This window comes from Somniosus microcephalus, chromosome 15, assembly GCF_052327205.1.
Source record: "Somniosus microcephalus isolate GS21.2 chromosome 15, FLI_Smic_1.0, whole genome shotgun sequence".
Lineage (NCBI taxonomy): Eukaryota > Metazoa > Chordata > Chondrichthyes > Squaliformes > Somniosidae > Somniosus > Somniosus microcephalus.
Window position 1 is genome coordinate 1,276,209 of NC_141001.1, and position 12,534 is coordinate 1,288,742.

The window sequence follows — 12,534 nt, forward strand, 5'->3', positions numbered from 1 at the left end:
GAGTGAGAGAGGAAATAAAGTTACTACTGAGTGAGAGAGTGAGGATAAAGTTACTACTGAGTGAGAGAGGAAATAAAGTTACTACTGAATGAGAGAGTGAGGATAAAGTTACTGCTGAGTGAGAGAGAGGATAAATTTACTACTGAGTGAGAGAGAGGATAAAGTTACCACTGCTTGAGAGAGAGGATAAAGTTACTACTGATTGAGAGACAGGATAAAGTTACTACTGCGTGAGAGAGAGGAGAAAGTTACTACTGAGTGAGAGAGAGGATAAAGTTACTACTGAGTGAGAGAGAGGATAAAGCTACTACTGAGTGAGAGAGAGGATAAAGTTACTGCTAAGTGAGAGAGTGGATAAAGTTACTACTGAGTGAGGGAGAGGATAAATTACTACAGAGTGAGAGAGAGGTTAAAATTACTACTGAGTGAGAGAGAGGATAAAGATACTACTGAGTGAGAGAGAGGATAAAGTTACTACTGAGTGAGAGAGAGGAAAAAGTTACTACTGAGTGAGAAAGAGGATAAACTTACTACTGAGTGAGAGAGAGGATAAAGTTACTACTGAGTGAGAGAGAGGTTAAAGCTACGACTGATTGAGAGAGAGGATAAAGTTACTGCTGAGTGAGAGTGGATAATGTTACTACTGAGTGAGAGAGAGGATAAACTTACTACTGAGTGAGAGAGAGGATAAAGTTACTACTGAGTGAGAGAGAGGTTAAAGCTACTACTGATTGAGAGAGAGGATAAAGTTACTACTGAGTGAGAGAGAGGATAAAGGTACTACTGAGTGAGAGAGTGGATAAACTTACTACTGAGTGAGAGAGAGGATAAAGTTACTATTAAGTGAGAGAGAGGTTAAAGCTACGACTGATTGAGAGAGAGGATAAAGTTACTGCTGAGTGAGAGTGGATAATGTTACTACTGAGTGAGAGAGAGGATAAACTTACTACTGAGTGAGAGAGAGGATAAAGTTACTATTAAGTGAGAGAGAGGATAAAGTTACTGCTACGTGAGAGAGAGGATAAAATTACTACTGAGTGAGAGAGAGGATAAAGATACTACTGAGTAAGAGAGAGGATAAAGTTACTATTAAGTGAGAGAGAGGATAAAGTTACTGCTACGTGAGAGAGAGGATAAAATTACTACTGAGTGAGAGAGAGGATAAAGATACTACTGAGTAAGAGAGAGGATAAAGTTACTACTGAGTGAGAGAGAGAAAAAAGTTACTACTGAGTGAGAAAGAGGCTTAATTTACAACTGAGTGAGAGAGAGGATAAAGTTACTACTGAGTGAAAGAGAGGATAAAGTTACTACTTAGTGAGAGACAGGATAAAGTTACTACTGATTGAGAGAGAGGATAAAGTTACTACTGAGTGAGAGAGTGGATAAAGTTACTACGGAGTGAGAGAGAGAGGATAAAGTTACTACTGAGTGAGAGGGAGGATAAAGTTACTACTGAGTGAAAGAGTGGATAAAGTTACTACTGAGTGAGAGAGTGGATGAAGTTACGACTGAGTGAGAGAGAGGATAAAGTTACTACTGAGTGAGACAGAGGATAAAGTTACTACTGAGTGAGAGAGAGGATAAAGTAACTACTGAGTGAGAGAAGGATAAAGTTACTTCTGAGTGAGAGAGAGGATAAAGTTTCTACTGAGTGAGAGAGAGGATAAAGTTACTACTGAGTGAGAGAGAGGATAAAGTTGCTACTGAGTGAGAGGGTGGATAAAGTTACTACTGAGTGAGAGAGAGTATAAAGTTACTACTGAGTGAGAGAAGGATAAAGTTACTACTGAGTGAGAGGGTGGATAAAGTTACTACTGAGTGAGAGAGTGGATAAAGTTACTACTGAGTGAGAGAGTGAGAATAAAGTTACTACTGAGTGAGAGATTGAATAAAGTTACGACTGATTGAGAGAGAGGATAAAGTTACTATTAAGTGAGATAGAGGATAAAGTTACTACTGAGTGAGAGAATGGACAAAGTTACTGCTGAGTGAGAGAGAGGATAAAGTTACTACTGAGTGTGAGAGAGAGGATATATTACTACTGAGTGAGAGAGTGGATAAAGTTACTACTGAGTGAGAGAGAGGATAAAGTTACTACAGAGTGAGAGAGAGGATAAAGTTACTACTGTGTGAAAGAGAGGATAAAATTTCTACTGAGTGAGAGAGAGGATAAAGTTACTAATGCTTGAGAGAGTGGATAATGTTACTAATGAGTGGGAGAGTGGATAAAGTTACTACTGCGTGAGAGAGAGGATAAAGTTACTACTGAGTGAGAGAGAGGATAAAGTTACTACTGCGTGAGAGAGTGGATAATGTTACTAATGAGTGAGAGAGAGGATAAAGTACTACTGAGTGAGAGAAAGGATAAAGTTACTACTGAGTGACAGAGAGGATAAAGTTACTACTAAGTGAGAGAGTGGATAAATTTACTACTGAGTGAGGGAGAGGATAAATTACTACTGAGTGAGAGAGAGAATAAAATTACTACTGAGTGAGAGAGAGGATAAAGTTACTACTGAGTGAGAGAGAGGATATATTTACTACTGAGTGAGAGAGAGGATAAAGTTACTACTGAGTGAGAGAGTGGATAAAGTTACTACTGAGTGAGAGAGTGGGTAATGTTACGACTGAGTGAGAGAGAGGATAACGTTACTACTCAGTGAGAGAGAGGATAACGTTACTGCTGAGTGAGAGAGAGGATAAAGGTACTACTGAGTGAGAGAGAGGATAAAGTTACTACTGAGTGAGAGAGTGGATAATGTTACTACTGAGTGAGAGAGAGGATAAAGTTACTATTAAGTGAGAGAGAGGATAAAGTTACTACTGCGTGAGAGAGAGGATAAAGTTACTACTGAGTGAGAGAGAGGAAAAAGTTACTAGTGAGTGAGACAGAGGCTTAAGTTGCTACTGAGTGAGAGAGCGGATAAAGTTACTACTGAGTGAGAGAGAGGATATAGTTACTACTGAGTGAGAGACAGGATAAAGTTACTATTGATTGAGAGAGAGGATAAATTTACTCCTGATTGAGAGAGTGGATAAAGTTACTACTGAGTGAGAGAGAGAGGATAAAGTTACTACTGAGTGAGAGGGAGGATAAAGTTACTACTGAGTGAAAGAGTGGATAAAGTTACAACTGAGTGAGAGAGTGGATAAAGTTACTACTGAGGGAGAGAGAGGATAAAGTTACTACTGAGTGAGAGAGAGGATAAAGTTACTACTGAGTGAGGGAGTGCATAAAGTTACTACTGAGTGAGAGAGAAGATAAAGTTACTATTGATTGAGACAGAGGATAAAGTTACTTCTGAGTGAGAGAAGGATAAAGTTAGTACTGAGTGAGAGAGAGAGGAATAAAGTTACTACTGAGTGAGAGAGTGGATAATGTTACTGCTAAGTGAGAGAGGGAATAAAGTTACTAATGAGTGAGAGAGAGAGGATAAAGATACTACTGAGTGAGAGAGTGGATAAAGTTACTACTGTGTGAGAGAGAGGATAAAGTTACTACTGAGTGAGAGAGTGGATAAAGTTACTACTGAGTGAGAGAGAGAGGATAAAGTTACTGCTGAGTGAGAGAGTGGATTAAGTTACTGCTGAGTGAGAGAGAGGAGAAGGTTACTAATGAGTGAGAGAGAGTGTATAAAGTTTCTACTGAGTGAGAGAGTGGATAAAGTTACGACTGAGTGAGAGAGAGGACAAAGTTACTACTGAGTGAGAGAGAGGATAAAGTTACTACTGAGTGAGAGATTGGATAATTACAGCTGTGTGAGAGAGAGGATAAAGTTACTAATGTGTGAGAGAGAGGATGAAGGTACTACTGAGTGAGAGAGTGGATAAAGTTACAGCTGTGTGAGAGAGAGGATAAAGTTACTGCTGAGTGAGAGAGAGGATAAAGCTACAATGAATGAGAGAGTGGATACTGTTACTACTGAGTGAGAGAGAGGATAAAATTACTACTGTGTGTGAGAGTGCATAAAGGTACTACTGAGTGAGAGAGAGGATAAAGTTACTAACGAGTGAGAGAGAGGATAAAGTTACTACTGAGTGAGAGAGAGAGGATAAAGATACTACTGAGTGAGAGAGAGAGGATAAAGTTAGTGCTGAGTGAGAGAGTGGATAAAGTTACTATTGAGTGTGAGAGAGGATAAAGTTACAACTGAGTGAGAGAGTGGATAAATTTACTGCTGAGTGAGAGAGTGGATAAAGTTACTACTGAGTGAGAGAGAGGATAAAGTTACTACAGAGTGAGAGAGAGGATAAAGTTACGACTGAGTGAGAGAGTGGATAAAGTTACTACTGAGTGAGAGAGTGGATAATGTTTCTACTGAGTGAGAGAGAGGATAAAATTACTACTGAATGAGAGAGAGGATAAAATTACTACTGAGTGAGAGAGAGGATAAAGATGCTACTGAGTGAGAGAGAGGATAAAGTTACTATTGAGTGAGAGAGAGGATAAAGTTACTACTGAGTGTGAGAGTGGATAAAGTTACTACTAAGAGAGAGAGGATAAAGTTACTACTTAGTGAGAGAGTGGATAATGTTTCTACTGAGTGAGAGAGAGGATAAAGATACTGCTGAGTGAGAGAGAGGATAATGTTACTACTGAGTGAGATAGAGGATAAATTTACGACTGAGTGAGAGAGGATAAAGTTACTACTGAGTGAGAGAGTGGATAAAGTTACTACTGAGTGAGAGGCCGGTAAAGTTACTACTGAGTGAGAGAGAGGATAATAGTCCTAGAGTGAGAGGGTGGATAAAGTTACTGCTGAGTGAGAGAGAGGATAAAGATACTGCTGAGTGAGAGAGAGGATAAAGTACTACTGAGTGAGAGAAAGGATAAAGTTACTACTGAGTGACAGAGAGGATAAAGTTACTACTAAGTGTGAGAGTGGATAAAGTTACTACTAAGAGAGAGAGGGTAAAGTTACTACTTAGTGAGAGAGTGGATAATGTTTCTACTGAGTGAGAGACAGGATAAAGATACTGCTGAGTGAGAGGGAGGATAAAGTACTACTGAGTGAGAGAAAGGATAAAGTTACTACTGAGTGACAGAGAGGATAAAGTTACTACTGAGTGAGAGAGTGGATAAATTTACTACTGAGTGAGGGAGAGGATAAGTTACTACTGAGTGAGAGAGAGAATAAAATTACTACTGAGTGAGAGAGAGGATAAAGTTACTACTGAGTGAGAGAGATGATATATTTACTACTGAGTGAGAGAGAGGATAAAGTTACTACTGAGTGAGAGAGTGGATAAAGTTACTACTGAGTGAGAGAGTGGATAACGTTACTACTGAGTGAGAGAGAGGATAACGTTACTACTCAGTGAGAGAGAGGATAACGTTACTACTCAGTGAGAGAGAGGATAAAGGTACTACTGAGTGAGAGAGAGGATAAAGTTACTACTGAGTGAGAGAGTGGATAATGTTACTACTGAGTGAGAGAGAGGATAAAGTTTCTATTAAGTGAGAGAGAGGATAAAGTTACAACTGCGTGAGAGAGAATAAAGTTACTACTGAGTGCGAGAGAGGGAAAAGTTACTAGTGAGTGAGACAGAGGCTTAAGTTGCTACTGAGTGAGAGAGAGGATAAAGTTACTACTGAGTGAGAGAGAGGATAAAGTTACTACTGAGTGAGAGACAGGATAAAGTTACTATTGATTGAGAGAGAGGATAAATTTACTCCTGAGTGAGAGAGTGGATAAAGTTACTACTGAGTGAGAGAGAGAGGATAAAGTTACAACTGAGTGAGAGGGAGGATAAAGTTACTACTGAGTGAAAGAGTGGATAAAGTTACAACTGAGTGAGAGAGTGGATAAAGTTACTACTGAGGGAGAGAGAGGATAAAGTTACTACTGAGTGAGAGAGAGGATAAAGTTACTACTGAGTGAGGGAGTGCATAATGTTACTACTGAGTGAGAGAGAAGATAAAGTTACTATTGAGTGAGACAGAGGATAAAGTTACTACTGAGTGAGAGAAGGATAAAGTTAGTACTGAGTGAGAGAGAGAGGAATAAAGTTACTACTGAGTGAGAGAGTGGATAATGTTACTGCTAAGTGAGAGAGGGAATAAAGTTACTAATGAGTGAGAGAGAGAGGATAAAGATACTACTGAGTGAGAGAGTGGATAAAGTTACTACTGTGTGAGAGAGAGGATAAAGTTACTACTGAGTGAGAGAGTGGATAAAGTTACTACTGAGTGAGAGAGAGAGGATAAAGTTACTACTGAGTGAGAGAGTGGATTAAGTTACTGCTGAGTGAGAGAGAGGATAAGGTTACTAATGAGTGAGAGAGAGTGTATAAAGTTTCTACTGCGTGAGAGAGTGGATAAAGTTACTACTGAGTGAGAGAGAGGATAAAGTTACTACTGAGTGAGAGCGAGGATAAAGTTACTACAGATTGAGAGAGAGAGGATAAAGTTACTACTGAGTGAGTGAGAGGACAAAGTTACTACTGAGTGAGAGAGAGGATAAAGTTACTACTGAGTGAGAGATTGGATAAAGTTACAGCTGTGTGAGAGAGAGGATAAAGTTACTAATGTGTGAGAGAGAGGATGAAGGTACTACTGAGTGAGAGAGTGGATAAAGTTACAGCTGTGTGAGAGAGAGGATAAAGTTACTACTGAGTGAGAGAGAGGATAAAGCTACAATGAATGAGAGAGTGGATAACGTTACTACTGAGTGAGAGAGAGGATAAAGTTACTACTGTGTGTGAGAGTGCATAAAGGTACTACTGAGTGAGAGAGAGGATAAAGTTACTAACGAGTGAGAGAGAGGATAAAGTTACAACTGAGTGTGAGAGAGAGGATAAAGATACTACTGAGTGAGAGAGAGAGGATAAAGTTAGTGCTGAGTGAGAGAGTGGATAAAGTTACTATTGAGTGTGAGAGAGGATAAAGTTACTACTGAGTGAGAGAGTGGATAAATTTACTGCTGAGTGAGAGAGTGGATAAAGTTACTACTGAGTGAGAGAGAGGATAAAGTTACTACAGAGTGAGAGAGAGGATAAAGTTACTACTGAGTGAGAGAGTGGATAAAGTTACTACTGAGTGAGAGAGTGGATAATGTTTCTACTGAGTGAGAGAGAGGATAAAATTACTACTGAGTGAGAGAGAGGATAAAATTACGACTGAGTGAGAGAGAGGATAAAGTTGCTACTGAGTGAGAGAGAGGATAAAGTTACTATTGAGTGAGAGAGAGGATAAAGTTACTGCTGAGTGTGAGAGTGGATAAATTTACTACTAAGAGAGAGAGGGTAAAGTTACTACTTAGTGAGAGAGTGGATAATGTTTCTACTGAGTGAGAGAGAGGATAAAGATACTGCTGAGTGAGAGAGAGGATAATGTTACTACTGAGTGAGATAGAGGATAAATTTACTACTGAGTGAGAGAGGATAAAGTTCCTACTGAGTGAGAGAGTGGATAAAGTTACTACTGAGTGAGAGACCGGTAAAGTTACTACTGAGGGAGAGAGAGGATAATAGTCCGAGAGCGAGAGAGTGAATAAAGTTACTGCTGAGTGAGAGAGAGGATAAATTTACTACTGATTGAGAGAGTGGATAAAGTTACAGCTGAGTGAGAGAGAGGATAAAGTTACGACTGCGTGAGAGAGTGGATAAAGTTACAGCTGAGTGAGAGAGAGGATTAATATACCACTGAGTGCGAGAGAGGATAAAGTGACTACTGAATGAGAGAGTGGATAAATTTACTACTGAGTGAGGGAGAGGATAAAGTTACTAATCTGTGAGAGAGTGGATAAAGGTACAACTGAGTGAGAGAGAGGATAAAGTTACTACTGAGTGAGAGAGAGAGGATAAAGTTACCACTGAGTGCGAGAGTGGATAAAATTACTATTGAGTGTGAGAAAGGATAAAGTTACTGCTGAGTGAGAGACTGGATAATGTTACTGCTGAGTGAGAGAGAGGATAAAGTTACTACTGAGTGAGAGAGAGAGGAAAAAGTTACTACTGAGAGAGAGAGAGGATAAAGTTACAACTGAGTGAGAGAGTGGATAAATTTACTACTGAGTGAGAGAGAGGATAAAGTTACTAGTGAGTGTGAGAGAGGATAAAGTTACTACTGAGTGAGAGTGAGGATAAAGTTACTACTGAGTGAGAGAGTGGATAAAGTTACGGCTGAGTGAGAGAGTGGATAAAGTTACTGCTGAGTGAGAGAGAGGATAAAGTTACTACTGCGTGAGAGAGTGGATGAAGTTACAGCTGAGTGAGAGAGAGGATAAAGTTACTACTGAGTGAGAGAGGATAAAGTTACTACTGAGTGAGAGAGTGGATAAAGTAACTACTGTGTGAGAGAGAGGATAAAGTTACTACTGAGTGAGAGAGTGGATAAAGTTACTGCTGAATGAGAGAGAGGATCAAGTGACTACTGAGTGAGAGAGTGGATAAAGTTACGGCTGAGTGAGAGAGTGGATAAAGTTACGGCTGAGTGAGAGAGTGGATAAAGTTACAGCTGAGTGAGAGAGAGGATAAAGTCACTGCTGAGTGAGAGAGAGGATAAAGTTACTACTGAATGAGAGAGTGGATTAAGTTACTACTGAGTGAGAGAGAGGATAAAGTTACTACTGTGTGAGAGAGTGGATAAAGGTACTACTGAGTGAGAGAGAGGATAAAGTTAGTCATGAGTGAGAGAGAGGAAAAAGTTACTACTGAGTGAGAGAGAGGATAAAGTTACTACTGAGTGAAAGAGAGAGGCTAAAGTTTCTACTGAGTGAGAGAGTGGATAAAGTTACTCCTGAGTGAGAGAGAGAGGATAAAGTTACTGCTGAGTGAGAGAGAGAGGATAAAGTTACTACTGAGTGAGAGAGTGGATAAATTTACTACTGAGTGAGAGAGAGGTTAAAGTTACTACTGAGTGAGAGAGACGATAAATTTACTACTGAGTGAGAGAGTGGAAAAGTTACGGCTGAGTGAGAGAGTGGATAAAGTTACGGCTGAGTGAGAGAGTGGATAAAGTTACTGCTGAGTGAGAGAGAGGATAAAGTTACTACTGCGTGAGAGAATGGATAAAGTTACAGCTGAGTGAGAGAGAGGATAAAGTTACTACTGAGTGAGAGAGGATAAAGTTACTACTGACTGAGAGAGTGGATAAAGTAACTACTGTGTGAGAGAGAGGATAAAGTTACTACTGAGTGAGAGAGTGGATAAAGATACTGCTGAATGAGAGAGGGGATAAAGTTACTACTGAGTGAGAGACTGGATAAAGTTACGGCTGAGTGAGAGAGTGGATAAAGTTACAGCTGAGTGAGAGAGAGGATAAAGTTACTGCTGAGTGAGAGAGAGGATAAAGTTACTACTGAATGAGAGAGTGGATAAAGGTACTACTGAGTGAGAGAGAGGATAAAGTTACTACTGTGTGAGAGAGAAGATAAAGTTACTATTGAGTGAGACAGAGGATAAAGTTACTACTGAGTGAGAGAAGGATAAAGTTAGTACTGAGTGAGAGAGAGAGGAATAAAGTTACTACTGAGTGAGAGAGTGGATAATGTTACTACTGTGTGAGAGAGAGGATAAAGTTACTACTGAGTGAGAGAGTGGATAAAGTTACTACTGAGTGAGAGAGAGAGGCTTAAGTTGCTACTGAGTGAGAGAGAGGATAAAGTTACTACTGAGTGAGAGAGAGGATAAAGTTACTACTGAGTGAGAGACAGGATAAAGTTACTATTGATTGAGAGAGAGGATAAATTTACTCCTGAGTGAGAGAGTGGATAAAGTTACTACTGAGTGAGAGAGAGAGGATAAAGTTACAACTGAGTGAGAGGGAGGATAAAGTAACTACTGAGTGAAAGAGTGGATAAAGTTACAACTGAGTGAGAGAGTGGATAAAGTTACTACTGAGGGAGAGAGAGGATAAAGTTACTACTGAGTGAGAGAGAGGATAAAGTTACTACTGGGTGAGGGAGTGCATAATGTTACTACTGAGTGAGAGAGAAGATAAAGTTACTATTGAGTGAGACAGAGGATAAAGTTACTACTGAGTGAGAGAAGGATAAAGTTAGTACTGAGTGAGAGAGAGAGGAATAAAGTTACTACTGAGTGAGAGAGTGGATAATGTTACTGCTAAGTGAGAGAGGGAATAAAGTTACTAATGAGTGAGAGAGAGAGGATAAAGATACTACTGAGTGAGAGAGTGGATAAAGTTACTACTGTGTGAGAGAGAGGATAAAGTTACTACTGAGTGAGAGAGTGGATAAAGTTACTACTGAGTGAGAGAGAGAGGATAAAGTTACTACTGAGTGAGAGAGTGGATTAAGTTACTGCTGAGTGAGAGAGAGGATAAGGTTACTAATGAGTGAGAGAGAGTGTATAAAGTTTCTACTGAGTGAGAGAGTGGATAAAGTTACTACTGAGTGAGAGAGAGGATAAAGTTACTACTGAGTGAGAGCGAGGATAAAGTTACTACAGAGTGAGAGAGAGAGGATAAAGTTACTACTGAGTGAGTGAGAGGACAAAGTTACTACTGAGTGAGAGAGAGGATAAAGTTACTACTGAGTGAGAGATTGGATAAAGTTACAGCTGTGTGAGAGAGAGGATAAAGTTACTAATGTGTGAGAGAGAGGATGAAGGTACTACTGAGTGAGAGAGTGGATAAAGTTACAGCTGTGTGAGAGAGAGGATAAAGTTACTACTGAGTGAGAGAGAGGATAAAGCTACAATGAATGAGAGAGTGGATAATGTTACTACTGAGTGAGAGAGAGGATAAAGTTACTACTGTGTGTGAGAGTGCATAAAGGTACTACTGAGTGAGAGAGAGGCTAAAGTTACTAACGAGTGAGAGAGAGGATAAAGTTACAACTGAGTGTGAGAGACAGGATAAAGATACTACTGAGTGAGAGAGAGAGGATAAAGTTAGTGCTGAGTGAGAGAGTGGATAATGTTACTATTGAGTGTGAGAGAGGATAAAGTTACTACTGAGTGAGAGAGTGGATAAATTTACTGCTGAGTGAGAGAGTGGATAAAGTTACTACTGAGTGAGAGAGAGGATAAAGTTACTACAGAGTGAGAGAGAGGATAAAGTTACTACTGAGTGAGAGAGTGGATAAAGTTACTACTGAGTGAGAGAGTGGATAATGTTTCTACTGAGTGAGAGAGAGGATAAAATTACTACTGAGTGAGAGAGAGGATAAAATTACTACAGAGTGAGAGAGAGGATAAAGTTGCTACTGAGTGAGAGAGAGGATAAAGTTACTATTGAGTGAGAGAGAGGATAAAGTTACTGCTGAGTGTGAGAGTGGATAAATTTACTACTAAGAGAGAGAGGGTAAAGTTACTACTTTGTGAGAGAGTGGATAATGTTTCTACTGAGTGAGAGAGAGGATAAAGATACTGCTGAGTGAGAGAGAGGATAATGTTACTACTGAGTGAGATAGAGGATAAATTTACTACTGAGTGAGAGAGGATAAAGTTCCTACTGAGTGAGAGAGTGGATAAAGTTACTACTGAGTGAGAGACCGGTAAAGTTACTACTGAGTGAGAGAGAGGATAATAGTCCGAGAGTGAGAGAGTGAATAAAGTTACTGCTGAGTGAGAGAGAGGATAAATTTACTACTGATTGAGAGAGTGGATAAAGTTACAGCTGAGTGAGAGAGAGGATAAAGTTACGACTGCGTGAGAGAGTGGATAAAGTTACAGCTGAGTGAGAGAGAGGATTAATATACCACTGAGTGCGAGAGAGGATAAAGTGACTACTGAATGAGAGAGTGGATAAATTTACTACTGAGTGAGGGAGAGGATAAAGTTACTAATCTGTGAGAGAGTGGATAAAGGTACAACTGAGTGAGAGAGAGGATAAAGTTACTACTGAGTGAGAGAGAGAGGATAAAGTTACCACTGAGTGCGAGAGTGGATAAAATTACTATTGAGTGTGAGAAAGGATAAAGTTACTGCTGAGTGAGAGACTGGATAATGTTACTGCTGAGTGAGAGAGAGGATAAAGTTACTACTGAGTGAGAGAGAGAGGAAAAAGTTACTACTGAGAGAGAGAGAGGATAAAGTTACAACTGAGTGAGAGAGTGGATAAATTTACTACTGAGTGAGAGAGAGGATAAAGTTACTAGTGAATGTGAGAGAGGATAAAGTTACTACTGAGTGAGAGTGAGGATAAAGTTACTACTGAGTGAGAGAGTGGATAAAGTTACGGCTGAGTGAGAGAGTGGATAAAGTTACTGCTGAGTGAGAGAGAGGATAAAGTTACTACTGCGTGAGAGAGTGGATGAAGTTACAGCTGAGTGAGAGAGAGGATAAAGTTACTACTGAGTGAGAGAGGATAAAGTTACTACTGAGTGAGAGAGTGGATAAAGTAACTACTGTGTGAGAGAGAGGATAAAGTTACTACTGAGTGAGAGAGTGGATAAAGTTACTGCTGAATGAGAGAGAGGATCAAGTGACTACTGAGTGAGAGAGTGGATAAAGTGACTACTGAGTGAGAGAGTGGATAAAGTTACGGCTGAGTGAGAGAGTGGATAAAGTTACAGCTGAGTGAGAGAGAGGATAAAGTTACTGCTGAGTGAGAGAGAGGATAAAGTT